Genomic DNA, 14,140 nt, shown 5'->3' with positions numbered 1-14,140 from the left:
TTGCAGCAGCTAAGAAGCTTCCATGCCCCATGGTCTTCCGCTAACCTCTTCGTCTTCACGTCGACTTTTTGTTTTGATATCGTCCATTAATTGTAGTCTTCTTCGTCCCCTCTATCTCTTTCCAGCCACTATACCCTCTAAAACGTCAATCGTAATACACTTTCTTCTTAGCCAATATCCTAACCAGTTTCTCTTTCTTTTCTTCATTTCTCAAATTGTTATTTTCTCCCCCACCATTTTTAACACCCTGTCATTCATTTTCCACTCGACCCAGTTAATTATTTCCATTCTTCTCCACTGCTACATTTCAAAAGCTTCAATTCATTTTTCATCATTTTTGCTCATGTTTCTAATGTTCATGTTCAGTAAATAAGACATCTTCCATATAGAATAAATAACCTTTTGTTACATATCCAAATCTTCGATGCCAACTAATTTACAAAATACGCTTTTCCATTTAACTGACTTAATCCAGATATGCCAAATAATAACTTGAAACATTTCAACATGAACATTAGGAATACAATTAAGTCGTATACAACTATCTTGTTTATCAGAAAACATTTTACGATTACATGATTTTCATTTGCCAAACGTTCTTAAAGAACGTCCTTGGACGATTTGTGCTAATAGAACATAGGAAAGCAGTAAGTTAAGTTAAATATGCTCAGAATAGCCCGAAACGATAGAAAAAGAAATACATGAATCAGAAAGATGGCAAGAGTGACAAATATAATAGCGAAAATAAAGATATTAGAAAGGCAGTTTGTGGGACATATTGTACGAAGAATTAATGGCAAGTGGACAAAAACTTTGGCTAGATACAAATAATCAAGAAGTGACCTAGGAAATGTCGTAATACGAGGTGGTGTAACGAAATTTAGAAGCACTGTAGGTTAACTTGAAAACGGACTGCCCAAGATAGATAGTTGTGAAGAAATAGTGGCTATATCTTCATCCAGCAGTGGATCAACAAGCGTTCATATTGATGATGATAATGATAATGAATAACAATAATAATCATTTAATTAGATATTGAACACGAAAATATGGTAATTATAAAGACAATTCATTGTAAGTGACCGGTTGAGTTCGAAAACCGGTCATCTCAATCGAAGCTAATTTGAGAAGAGTGACGAATAAAACTAAATTAGTCAATGTGCATCTGACATATAGGGCTATTTTTATTTTCGGATCGTAGAACTGACATTTTTCTACTTTCCAAAAATGGAAATATCCCTATATGCCAGATACATATTGATTAATTTAGTTTTGTTTGTCACTTCTCTCAAATTAGCTTCGATGGAGATGACCGGTTTTCGACTCAACGATTCAATTGTCTAAAAATAAACACAGTAACACTGAAGACTGAATTGACGTCGATTGACACTCAGTCTCTAGCATGCTGGATAGTTGCTTTACCAATAAGCAAGGCTCCATGATGAATTGTTGCTTTCCATGCGTGCATTATTCGTTTTCCATATCTTGTCGATAACGCTGTAGTCTCCAACAACTCTTCATTTTTTGTCTTTTCGTGTTCCTCCTAGTATTAGATGACCAAATCTTTGTATACAAAAGACACCAGGTAGACATGTTTTCATATGTTTGGTTTTCTCAGTGCATACACGTTATCCTACCTTTCCAATTGGAAAAGCATAGTTGTTCAAACTCCACGGCAGGGAAGTTGTGGAAGTGTGAATCTAACACTAGATTACATTAAATTACAATTATTATTTTCCAGGTTAATCAACGTCTGCAATACTTAAGCTTGTTTACAGATTTTCGGGATGGTATTCCACGAGAATGGGGAATAAGATAGAAATCCAGTTATGCTGGGTAACATTTTCAGGAAAAGTACATATGCAATTTAACAGTCTTTAAATGAGTCTTCGATAGAAAGGATATTTTCCCGAAGACACCTGTAAGATTGATTTTTCTTGCTTTGCAGGGGGGCGGGGGGAGAATGAGCATTAACATCTTAACACTATAAGCACCAGAAATTTTCAACTCCAAGAAGCACCAAGCGGTGTTTTTTTAAACCGCTCATGAAGATTTCCAGTTATCAGTAATGAATGACGTTACTTTTCATGTTACAAGTTATTATTGTATTTAATAATGGTTAAAAATGTTCAATACAATAGTATACGAACGGGAAATATGTTTATCTGGAAGCGGTCTGAAAAACCGCTTGGTGCTTCTAGTGGTACGATAAGTACTTTCCTGATTCTGTTTATGTTAAACCATTAGGGCTGTTCCCACACTATTCACACAGAGGAACGAACACTATGGTAATTGTGCCAGGTTAAGACACCAGCTGTTGTTTAATGTAATGTAATGCAGCATTTTAAATTAAACCTACCAAATAGCAAGAAATGTAACAAACATGACGAAATAAATAACATTACAAATTTACTATCTCTCGTATGATCTTGAAAATAACCAATCACTCTTTCTACATTATCTTTGTTGTAACGGACTGGTCTTTGTTTTCTTGCTTCTATCTTATGTGAGCCGGGTATTCTAAGTCTTACTTCTGTACGTCTAAATACATGTACTGACGGTAATCGCCGCATTGGGAATCATTTCCAGGCACGTAACCAAGGAGAGAGGTCCGGAGTCCGGATTCCCCCCCCCCCTTCTTCTAGACCAGAAATGAAAAAAATAAGGAAGGATGAAACAAAATGAATCCAGAAAAAGAAGTATCAGCATTAAAAATTAAAAAAAAAACTTTTACCAGGAGGAAATCTTCAAACTCATCCCACAATGCGACAAGTGGTTCAATCAATATTGAGACAATGTTGAACAATAACCTAATGTATGTACTATCTGTTGGATCAGGGGTGCCCACACGGGGGTCTATGACGCAAAGTGCGTCATTGAAATATTTGGGGGGTTAAAATCTGTATAAATATGTTTCAGGGAGTGTAAAAATTAACCGAAAAGAAGATTTTTTCATGAAAGAACACTTACGGGTAGATAATTGAGGGGGGGTGCGTCATGAACATAAGGGGGGCACCACTGTATTGGATTGTATTGGTTGTATGAAATAATATATACAAGCTTTCTTGTAGGCTTTGTAACCTTACTTTTAGATAATTCCTCGTAAATATACTCTGGACTATAAAATATCTGGTGAGTATACGCTCCCTTACATCCCTGCTGTTACCGCTTTTGGTATGCATCGGCAGACAGACAGACATAGTTATAGTTCTTCTAGAATTCTTTGTGTACATATATATACAATCCTAGTTTTTTTCTAGTTTACATTGTTCATGCATGCATTTATATATATCAGCATGAACGGTATGCATATTTATTAACCTAATGGCCTAGATTTCGCGTGGTTTCATACATCAATTCATTTTTAGAGCAGTTAATTTATTTCGCGACGTGATTTTATGTTTGTTCATTGTCTGCAGTGCTAAGTGATGCAATATATATTTATTTATTCTAAATCATTGACTGTATTACCACTAACCTAATCTATCAGATATTAGGATAGTACCAAGGTAACAGTTAAAAACAGATGGAATTAAACATAATGTGGAGAGACTTTTGAAAAACTCTACCACGCATTTTTTTATTATTTTTTTCGTCAATTACATAGGATCATTCCAAACTAAATCACGCACTGCATAAGCAGAGATATTCACATGAACAAAATCTGGTCAACACTCAAATAGGTTTGTGGAAATACTTTATACAGGGTGTTTCAAAATCAATATCCGAGTTTTAAGGCTTTAGAGCAACTCAGTTTTTGTTACATGTGTTTAATGTGAGCATCATTCCTCACACAGTGCACATCGAGTCGATAGTTGAGTTCTTCCTAAACCTTGATCGATGTGTTTGGAGTAATTGTTGCACCAAGTGCTTCAATCGTTTTTGTTAAATTCTTCAATCTCTTTAAAATTATTCACACAGATACCACTGAAATTGTTAATTCACGACGAATTGATATCTTGGCGCAACGCGTGAAAGACTCTCTCACTCGTTAAACACGCTCTTCGGTCACTCTCCTTCACTTTGCACAAACAGCCGGTATTTTCAAACTATTATCATCTATGAACAAGGGCGCCCATGTTGTGGTTTCCAAGGGGGGGTCAAGTTAGAGACCTGCACGGGCCGAATTTTTAGGCCCGAGCCCAATCCAGCCCAAACGTACCTAGGCCCGGCCCAGCCCGGGCCCGAAAAATTTTGGAGATTTTCGGCCCGAGCCCGGCCCGGCCCGATAAGTTTTTTAAAAAATTAGCTCGAGCCCGAATCTTTCTCAAAATTTAGTACTAAATTTGACCTAACCCTCAGAAACATTTTCTAAACTCTGGTTCACAACCTGACGCTTGCCTCCCGAACGCTACCATTGCCTCCTAGAACTTTGCCTGTCACCGAAAGAACAAAAACTCCATTCCCTGTAACAAAAATCTAACTTAATTGATTTTTAGCATAAAGTGAAGATGGTAATATTGTTTAACGACATGCAAAACATTCCCACCTCTTCTTTTTATATTTTGAGTTCAGTGAAGGTCAAGTTCAGGGCTCAATTTACCGCATAATGCCTGCAATCTTCTATAGTGAAAGTGGAGCCGCTAAGCAACACAAACTGTAAATAGCTATTGCATTCTTTGTAACATTTTTCACGGACACATTTCTTCAACGTTTGGCTTTATTCCAATTATCGTTTAACGAAAGTCAATAATTATTAAAGTATTGCAATTGATCGGCCCCAGCCCGACCTGAAGAGAAATCAGTATCGGCCAGCCCAAGCCCGGCCTGGCCCAAAGAAATAACAGTGTCGGCCCGCCCAAGCCCGGTCCGGCCCAAAGAAATAACAGAGTCGGCCCGCCCAAGCCCAGCCCGTGCAGGTCTCTAGGTCAAGTACAAGCAACGTTTCAAATATAGTTTCAGATTTTGCTGTAACTAATGTAAAAATTCTATTGGGTTTTCCATATTCCCAAGTAGAATTTCCTCTTAGGGGGGAACAAGCGTCCCACCTTGCCCCCCTGATGGGCGCCCTTGTCTATGAATGTTATTATTACTTGGTGGATTGCAATTGAATATAATACGGAAAGCATGTTGCACTGTAAATACAGATTTAGTCTTTGTAAAATGTAAAACACAGAACTCTTTCTCTTCACTAATCGTCATCTGTGCAACTAACGCTTTCTAACGGCAGGCACAGAAGACAGTGTATACACGTGCATCCGTACAAAACTGTTTCAGTTGCTCTTAGATTAGATTTATTTATAATTGTAATAAATAGTACAAAAAATTAAAATTACGACATTCATTTTGAAACACTCTGTATTATAGTATAAAGATTTAAAGAAGATTTTTGTATAAACTACACGTAATATCGTAACTTACTTGAGAGGATAATGGTTCCCCAATGCTAAACTTGTTCACCTCTAGTGTGAGAAATCTCAGGTTCGTTCATAGGTTGTGTAAGCTTGTGCTGAATAACATCGTGTCCAGTGGCTTCCGGGCTTAAGCCCCCCCCCGAAATTTTACTTACTATAGTAAAGTAGATGAAATATCTTGCAGAATTTTCACATTTCCAGGTAAAGTCTTCCCCCCGAAAGTTAGCAAAGCCTCCTCGAAACAAAATCGTAAATACGTCACTGATCGTGTCAATGGATTTTCTCCAGTATCTTGCACTTACTCCTACGTATTCATTGCTTTATAATCATTCAGTTATGTTAATTAGCAATTTTTTAAAGCCTATAGCCAGGGATCTAATGGGGCGTTTATGGGAGTATGCCCACCGAATATTCTTATAGTCCAAAGACAGCTATTTTAAATTTAGAAAAGAACGAATGTATACGGGTATGTATGTGTGTACGCTATATATATTTGAAAATGGTGGTAAAATCTTTCAGTTCCATGTCCCGCGATTGAAGAATTGCAGGTAACAGAATTTTAAAGCCTATTACAATTGAAGAATAAAATTTTTTATTAGGTGAGCACAAGTATACCCCGTAGTTACGCCCCTGCTTTCAATGAAAATAGAAAAATAATTTTCCCAGTAAATCAGTGGGCTAAAACAAAGATGATATAGGTACTCAAAATCATTAACATTTGAACTGATTAAACCATTGTGTATATGCACAGTGTAGTTTCTTCAGAGAATGCAAATGTAAACATATTTAGACTACTAAAATGGACGAACCACAGAAGGTAACACCATCTCTGGGGCCATAAGTATTCATTTATTTGTAGTTTCAAGTGCCTCATACAGCAAGCAATGAAGCGTTGAACTGCTGCAAAGGCTTCTGGACTTTACGGTAATAATCCAGAGAAAAATCTATGAGGATGGTGAATTTGCTGAGCAGATCTGGTTCGGCTTTCAGATTTGGCATGTAGGAGTGTAGGGTGTGTACAATGTTGATCAGGTTTAAATCTTTCAAACGCTGAAGAAGTTCTTTAATATTTAGGATGATGTCTTCAGAGGATGAGTTATAATCAGGAGACCTCTTTGGTGTTGAAACTGCGGTACTGCGTGATATTGTAGACTCAGGTCTTGAAGTGGATGTAGAAGGGGTATCTTGAAAAAGTGCTGAATGTGAGAAAGTGCTTGCTGGTGTTGTTTTCCTTTTTTGTTGTATTCGCAGACACCCGGGATAATTAGCAAGATGAGCGCCTTTATAGTTGACACTTTCGCTGATGTGTCTCAGGTCTTCTTTTCGCATTGATACCAAGGGTAAAAGAGAGGAGGAACGCGGGGGACGACGCCCCCGTTCTCCAAAAAATGTGTACGGCGTTTCCCCAGTTCCTAAAAAAAATACAATGGGCAAAGATAGACAGGGGGACGGCGTGACGTCATGTCCCTACCTACCGTCCCCCTACGTTTTCAGATCCACTTTTACCCCTGATTGGTACATCCAATTAAAGCCGGCGCACTTAATGCACCGAGGCACAGCCTGGCAAGTTGCTTGCGAATGCCCAAATTTTTGGCGTTTGAAGCATTGTAAGTAATGTTTCTTTTGTAGTGATTCTATGCGAACTTTCGTGTGTAGTAATAAGTTTTCTTTGAAGATTCTGGTAGCTTCTAGAGACTTCTTCAATGTAATCAAGAGTAGTGGAATTCGGACTTTCTCTTCTCCACCTTCACTATTCTGGGTTCGCAGTTGTGAAACGGAGAATACTGGGTAACCCTTCTTCTTGAGTGCTGTTGTAATGTCTTCAATACTGGCATCAATTGGAAGATGACAAATAACTGCTTTGATGGTCTCAGTTTTCTTCTTGATTTCGGTGGAACATTGTAGTTGATGGTAAGAACACAAGGTTCGGAATCTTCCTGAAGCACGCACTTAATTTTTGTGTATCCTTTCATGAATAGTAAAGTAACTTCTTTGCTGCAATATTTTGTTATTAATTGTTGTAATTTATAGCCCTGGATAGGAGGGCAATTATGTATGTATAGGATTCTTTTAGATTTTGGGGGGCTTTTGGCATCTCTGGCCATGTTAGCCCGTTACGTTTGAGGGATGACGTCCCTGGGCAAGCACACTATCCGAGGAAAGGGAAGGAAGGAGGCGGGCTGGGACCTGTATGCTAAGTATCACCCCAGGATTCTGAGGGAGTCTTATTATCACCTATTTTCTCATCCTTCCCAAGTTCAGTGTCTAGAATGGAAGCTTTTTCTGTATCATCAGTGGCTTTTGAACCTTATACGGGCAGACATCTGTGATAATCTCAGATTTCTTCTTGCTTTCGGTGACGTATTTTCTTTTTCCAGCCATAGGAAAAAGTAAATATAAACAAACCCACCTGACTCCCAATGGATCGATGACCAGTGATTGGTTGTTGGTCTTACTGCACTAGTATCCTATCGCAATATAATCCCTACTAAAATAATAATAATTTCAAATAAAGATAAATGAATTTACCCTGCATCTTGTGATAATAAACGCAATATATATAATATTTAACAATAGATGTAGCTTTATTTCAATCTCACCCGTATTTGGACATATCGTATTTACTGTGCATGCGTATACGTTCGCGCGTTTACCCCACTCATATAAAATTATTGAAGAGTTTCACGGCGACGATGTGTGATAATAATCCATTTTCGTCTCGTGTTATAAAGCACAAAAGAGGACAACAGGAACAGAAGCTATCTCGTTTATATAAGGATTTAAGAAAATACATATTTACAACAAGCAGTAGTTGGTGTCAGTGCGTTACTTATTTACCAACCAACTGTAGCCTTACAGTTTGGAAATTATGCGACGACATGCTGTTGCTCTTCAGGTCTTCTGAAGCTGTCATTTACAGCGCTGCATCCTCCGACATTATAAATCATTTGGATGATATCATTCGACACTCCGAAACATTTCCCGTTTTTAAATTGTCCCAAATCACTCAGGCTGTCATCCAAAGAATGACCATGTTAGGAGCAACTGAGGCAGACAAATATGTCCCTAGCACAAGGCTAAAGACAAAAATACTTGCCTGCATTCCACGTTTGGAAGCATACCAAAGTGGAAGAGACATGTTGTTGGTGTGCAAAGATGAAGTAGGTGATGTACTGAGCAATAGGACAGTGACCACAGAAGAAGACGGTATATATATAGCAAAAGCAGCAGCCGTCATACGCAGAGAAATATTTGCTACACTGCCCACATTTAATGGATATTTTTCATCACATTGTCCGGAAGGTTCCGTCCCAGCAGCTCTGTCTGCAATAGTGGGCATGATTTTGCAAGGTCCTACTATAGAGGAAGAAGAGGATAAAAACAATTAATAAAGCTGCATTATCGATTTCCCAGTTAATTCGTCACAACTACATAAAGCGAAAGACAAAAGAACCCACTGCGAATGTTCGGCACCAGAGAGATACAGACACCTTTACCGCTATATGTTGGTTTGATGATTCATGTAAAAACAAGAAAACGAGGTATTATTGACAGATTGGTATATTTAGGATTATAAGTCTCATATGATCGTGTTCTGGAAGTGTCAACTACAATCTCAAATCTGATAACTGAAACATACGCTGATTCAAGTAACATTTGCACCCCAAACTTTCAGAAAGAGGTGTTTACCTGCGCTGCCATCGATAATCTGGACCACAATCCTTCTTCAAGTACGTCTATTAAATCATTTCATGATACCGCTATTTCATTAATTCAGTGACACAGCCAGTTTCAACCAGCCTCATGTCACCTGAAAATCAACGGAAAATGGTCGAAGAGTGTTAATCAGTTACCAGATTGGTATACACAGCTCCCAAGTACACCAACACAGCGTCCTGAAGTGCCACTTTCAACCGTGAATTCATTAGTTGGAATCCACACAAACAGTCTAGTAGAAGCTAGGGAGTGGCTTAGTGCTGTTGAAACAACTGTACTACGATATGGAGATAGCACTGAACATTTTTCATGGTCAGCATTCCATTCCAATAATAAGGAAGACTGTGATGGACCACCACAAAGTGAAATTGCTGTACTTCCATTATTTCGTGACTCAGTTAATTCCCCTGCAATGGTTAGACATGCGATAGACTTTGTGCGGAACATATTGCGCTCAATAAATCCTAATCAAACGCTAGTGATCACTTGCGACCAGCCAGTGTATGCAATAGCAAAACAACTTCAGTGGTTGCTCCCCGAGCAGTATGGAGAAGATCAAGTAATTGTGATGATGGAAGGCCTTCACATAGAAATGGCTGTATTGGGCGTTTTGGGCGAGTGGCTGCGGGGCAGTGGTTGGACAGAAATGCTCGTTGAAGCGAATGTCTACTCATCTGGAAAAGCAGAGAGTTGTCTCAGTTGTTCGCAAGTTAAACGTTCACGTTATGCTCATCAGGGAACAATGACAGCCTTATACATCCTTCTGAATAAAGCCTACTCTGAGTACGCAGATAACGCAACTCAAAATGAGCTAATTCTCACATTACATGACTGGGTAGCACTAAGACAGACCCAATCGGCCCACTTCAAATTTTGGTACACGGCCATGAACCTTGAATCTATTCTTTTTTATTTGCTGGACAGTATTCGATCGGCGAAATTTTCCTCCTATTGTAGCGCATTGGATCAGATTTGTCCCTGGATGTTCGCCCTGGATCATATCAATTATGCGCGTTGGATGTCAGTATTCGTAAAGTCTTTGGGAGAATTGAATGTACGAAACCCACAAGTATATGATGAAGTTCAGAAAGGTAATTTTGTGGGAAGAAAGACAAACAGTAAATATTCATACATGTCCCACGACCAGTTACATGAACAATGTAATAAGGATCTAAAATGTGAAGGAGGTGCCAGTGGTCTATTTGATAATGAAAGTGCTCTTCTGCGTTGGGTAGTTTCGGGACCAGTGATTGCAGGATTACTAACCGAATTTGAGAAAGAGGCAGGAATAAGTGACGATTCAGATTATCACAGTCATCATGAAGATACAGAAGCGTTTTCCTCTAGGTTCAGAAAACATGTGAAAGTTTTAGTAAATGCGTGTGAAAATGATGACAGAAATCCATTTGCTCAAGAAAATGGTGCCCTAATTTGCGTTGCCACATGTGCAGCTGAGTCTGTCTTCAAAGCAGAAGTATTGGGAAAGCAACAGTACAAAACATTTGTTCAGAAACGGCTCATCGAATGCCAGACGCCTTTAAGAGAACCGATTAAAAGAAATATGACAACGCTTTTTCACACATCGCAAAAAGAAGGAACGAAAAAAGGACTCAAGGAGTCAATTTTAAAGAGTGACTGTAGCCTGTTTTCTCGCTTATACATAGCTTGTCAAAGTCGAGGTGGAGACATCAAAGATTTCTTTGCTCACGAAAACCTTTCGTATCCTCTATCACTCTCTTCAAATGGTCAATTGCGCAAAGAAACTAAATCAGATGTTATTTCTTGCTTAGAACCACTTGGAACATCACAATACGATGTACCTAGTGTATCGTCTGTTATATTTGATGGAGCAGCATTAGCTCACATGCTGAAGCCTATTCGGGGACAGACGTTTTCTATGTATTACACTAACACATTTCAACCATTTTTTAGAAAAGTTTGCGAGTGGTGTCATCAGAATGGACATAGTCTTTGACAGTTATGATCCCGACAGTCTGAAAAAAGAAGAACGAGACCAACGAGGAAAAGGACCAAGAATACTTGTGAAAGACTCCACACTGACTCCCAAAAAATGGACATTGTTTTTGAATAATTCTGAAAACAAAACTGATTTATTTCGACTTCTGTGTAAACAGTTACAGAACATAAGTGATTCTGATGGTAAGAGAGAGATTGTGTGTGCATGTGATGATACCGCATCAGCAAACTCTAATATGGACGTAACAAGCCTTATGCCCTGCAAACAAGAAGAAGCAGACACACGCATGTTCTTGCATGCATTACATGCCAGCAACCACGAACACAAGAATACGTCAATTAAAACTGTCGTTTCTGATGTTATTGCCGTTGCTTTATTCTTTGAGATCAATGTATCACACTTGTGGATTGAATATGGTGCTGATAAAAATAAGAGATATATTCCTGTCAATGAAATTGCAACAAGCCTAGGAAAGTCTCACTCAAAAGCCCTGCTCTTTTGGCACGCATTTACAGGGTGTGACACAGTGTCCACTTTTGGTGATCATGGCGAGAAGACAGCTTGGCAGGTGTGGCAAGCATTTCCTGAAATAACGGATACATTCATCAAACTTTCAGTTACTCCTGTTGAAATTTCAGCTCAGGACTTTGCAGCTCTTCTACGCTTCAACGTACTCCTGTACGATCGCTCTAGCTCTTTACTAAATGTTAACGACTGTCGACAAAGATTAATGACGAAAAAGAATTGTTCTTACGAAGGGATCCCACCTACAGAGGCAGCCTTATTACAACACTGTCTGCGAGCTTCCCTACAGGCCGGCTATTACTGGTCTCAAGCTCTCCAGAAAGTACCCATAATAACCGAAATTTGTAAATGGGGTTGGAAGAAGGTGGATCATGGTTATTATCCTCTGTGATCTTTACTTCCAGAAGTTTCTGCGCAATGTAGAGAACTTATTCGCTGTGGTTGTAAGACTCTTTGTCAATATTCTTGCAAGTGTCAAAACTTGGGGTTAGTGTGCACTTTATTGTGTACCTGCGATGGACAGTGTGATCGAGAAGATCATTTTATTCTGAGTTGATCTTGTCTAACTAAGAAATGTGATTAACAAAAATTACTTTCCCTAGTTTTCTGAAGCACGTTTCAGGTGTTAAGTTAATAGTCATATTATATCACTAATATTTTCTCTTTTAAATTCTTAACATATTTAATTGTATAACTGTTTATTGTGTTGTAAATTTCCCTGTCGCTGACATACTGGTAGCGGTACTATGTTCCTATTATCAAAGGGCCAATGGAACTACAAATGCCATATAACTATATCTAAGGATACAATCGAACATTATTCACGAAAGTTCGTCATTTAGTTCTACAAAATATTGATTATCTCAGTTATTTGTTGAGATACATCAATGATTCTGGTCGCGTTCGAAAGCTATTAAAATGACCTTTGACGATTGTTTTAAAGAATTTTTTCATAATCATAGTCGTTTCAAAGTTATTTGCTATAAAACAGAAAATCGTTTTGAAAATAAACATTTTTCCAGTTTGAGACGCCATATTTAAAAACGGCGGCAATATAAGGCAAGTATTTATAATGATGATAGAGGTACAATGTAGTCTCTGCAAAATAAAGGAGAAACCAAGTTTCCACCTTGAATGATAATGGAGTTATACATGTTTAAACTCAGTTATGTCGAAATTCGTTGGCGGCCATATTGATAACGTCATATATCTAAAACAAGACCCCTGCCGAGGTGGTTCTATATCAGGACTTACTTCTTATTGGTAGGTCTATCATCCCTGAAAGTGGCATGTTTGGTATCACATTTTGCATAGTTCGGCCCTTTTATGCTGTTGAATTACTTGACTACACAGTATTTTTTTAAAATCATAATTGAAAAAGAGACGTTGTTTATATTAAAATATTGTTTCTATTAACTTTTGCAAACTCTTCGATAGTATTAAATATTTAATATTTTTATGCATTACACGCATGAGAGAAAGAAAATTGGTGGTAACTAGCTCTGAATGCTAAAATCCTGTGATAAGTCGTTAATATTTTCCCAACTCTTTACATCCCATCTTCCGTTGTTCATCTAAAATACTTACTTCTGCCCTCTTTGCTAGAATATTAATTTTATTAAATCATAAAATAAATCCAGAAAAAGAATGCCATGAAAGAATTATGTAAATTTAAAATACATGAACGGTGTAAAGTAAAAAAAAAAAATAGACAAAAGAAAAAATGTATCTAATTGAATAATTTCTTCTTGCATGACTTTCAAAGAACGAAATCAGGAAGCACTTTATGTTTAAGGAGACTAAAGGATTTAATAATTGCAATTTCGAGTGGTTAGCCAAAGATTAATAACGTTTGAATTACCTTCAATGTTAATGTATATAATAAAGCACGAATATTTCCTTAGGCTTATTAAAAGTTTATTTTAATAACATTAGGAACACCAAAGAAGTGTGCGGCACAGTAGCGTCGTTTCAGATTTTGCTTCGAGGGGGGGGGGGCAAGACCCTTTGATATAAGTAAAATTTCGCGTTTTTCACTGATTTACTACTATTCTATTGATAAAATCTATATACATCTCAAACTCAGGGGAGGCAATTGCCCCATCCTGTCCCCCCGTAAATGACGCCCCTGCTGCGGTTGGATTATACGCACTTCCTATGTTTAGTTTCGATGTAAAAATTAAGTGAATTTTGTTTTCCATGTGCAGTTTCACACTGTGGAACGAAGCTCGCTTGTCAACGAACTTAAAAAGTTCGTTACTCAATTCTCTCTCTCTCTCTCTCTCTCTCTCTCTCTGTGTGTGTGTGTGTGTGTGTGTGTGTGTGTGTTATTTGGGAATTTTTCAATTTTGAGCCCTCCATTCGATACAGCATCAAAAATTAGCTGAAAGAACTTATGGAATATTTCGCATCATTCTTACTATTCCCGAAATATTTTCAAAAATTACAATTTCGAGAGATTTAAGGATCCATATCTCTGGGAACAGTACCTCATAGAGAGATGATATTGGTGTTGATCAACACCTAAAAGTATCGTGAACAAAATAGAGGTCGCAAAATTGAAAAA

Source organism: Thermobia domestica, chromosome 7 (assembly GCF_964235325.1).
Source record: "Thermobia domestica chromosome 7, izTheDome1.hap1.1, whole genome shotgun sequence".
Lineage (NCBI taxonomy): Eukaryota > Metazoa > Arthropoda > Insecta > Zygentoma > Lepismatidae > Thermobia > Thermobia domestica.
Note: the sequence above shows the minus strand (reverse complement) of the source record.